This window comes from Podarcis cretensis (assembly GCF_951804945.1).
Source record: "Podarcis cretensis genome assembly, chromosome: 16".
NCBI classification, from domain to species: Eukaryota; Metazoa; Chordata; class Lepidosauria; order Squamata; family Lacertidae; genus Podarcis; species Podarcis cretensis.
In genome coordinates this window covers 9,033,725-9,035,502 of record NC_137186.1, presented here as the reverse complement: position 1 = coordinate 9,035,502, position 1,778 = coordinate 9,033,725, and positions in this window count along the sequence as shown.

Here is a 1,778-nt window from a genome sequence, read left to right as displayed (position 1 = left end):
TTACATGAGTAGAATGTGTGCTTTTATTTAAAATGCCTCTCTGGGTTATTTGTGGGGCATAGGAATTCATTCAATTTTTTTTCCAAAATATGGTCCAGCCCCCCACATGCTCTGAGGGACAGTGGACCAGCCCATGGCTGAAAAAGGTTGCTGACCCCTGGTCAAAAGCATTCTTTCCCTTTAGACCTTGACGCTGGCTTGATAATAGAATCACAGGATCACAGAATTGGAGGGGGGCATAGGATCATCTAGTCCAACCCCTTGGTGCATATTTTGAGAACCCATTTGTTTCTGTGATTGTAGGTTGTTTTAAGCTGTTCTTAATATTGGGCTTTAATGTTGCAACCTGCCCTGGGGCCTTAGGGAGAAAGGTAGGTAAATAATAGCAGTAGTAGTAGTAACAACAACAACAACAACAACAAACAGGTGGCTGGCCACTGTTTTAAACACTGGGTTTCATCAAATGCCATCCAATTGGGCCAAAACAACATTTTAAGGCCATCTTTTCAAGTGGGCTGAGTGAAGGACAATTTTTATTATTTATTTCTTATGTTTATACCCCACATTTCTTCAAGAAGCTCAAGGTGGCGTTTAGTTCTCCTTCTCCCCGTTTCAGCCCCACAACAACCCTGTGGGGTAGGCTAGTCTGAGAGTGAGTGGCTGTCCTGAGGTCAGCTCATAGCTGTGGGCTCAAAGACTCGCTTGCCAGTCTTGTGCGGCTGTGCCTGTGGCTTCCAGGGAGAAGATCTCTCCAGAGGTCTGCGAGATCTCGCCAGAACCCAGAAGCCACTGCTTCTTCTGGCTTTTCTGGTGGCAGCAGAGAAGCGGGGAGAAGCGGCTGCTTTTCCCCTGTGAGATTTTTGCAAGATTCGCACAAGATCTCTGTTGTCCTTGTCCATGGAGTTTGGCCACCTCATGAGAAGAGAAGACTCCCTGGAAAAGACCCTGATGTTGGGAAAGATGGAGGGCACAAGGAGAAGGGGACGACAGAGGATGAGATGGTTGGACAGTGTTCTCGAAGCTACTAGCATGAGTTTGACCAAACTGCGGGAGGCAGTGGAAGACAGGAGTGCTTGGCGTGCTCTGGTCCACGGGGTCACGAGGAGTCGGACACAATTAAACGACTATATCTCTCTGAAATCCTCAGCCGCCACTTCTCACTTATCACGGGGTGGAGGGGACCCCTGGCTACTCTGGAGAAGTGAGGAAAAACAGAAGCAGAGGCGGCTTTCAGAAAGAGCCTTGCGAGATCTCAGGTGGGGCTTTCACTGGATCTTGCCAGAACCTGGAAACGGACACTTCTCCTTGCTTATCTACGTGCACTTTGAGGTGCTTTCGAACTGCTAGGTTGGCAGGAGCAGGGACCGAGCAACGGGAGCTCACCCCGTCGCAGGGATTCGAACCACCGACCTTCTGATCGGCAAGTCCTAGGCTCTGTGGTTTAACCCACAGCACCACCCGTGTCCTTGCTGGTGAGGTGCTTGCCCTTAAATTCCACCACCCAAGATGGCTGCCTCCGTCTGCCTCATGGATGCAATGCCCTCTCCTTCCGAGCCCCTTCCAGAGACCTTGTCCCGCTCAGATGGGTCCCTCGACAACCTTTTCTCCCAACCAGGCTCCCAGCCCCCTCACCTCCTCTCATCCTGTGACACACTCCCTGCCCATCTAATTAGTCACACCCCACACCTTTGCATCGCAATGTCTATTTACCAGTTCCCATGGAGGCTGAACAACTTGGCAACTCCATTATGAAACCGCCCCTCGGGCAGAAGAACCTC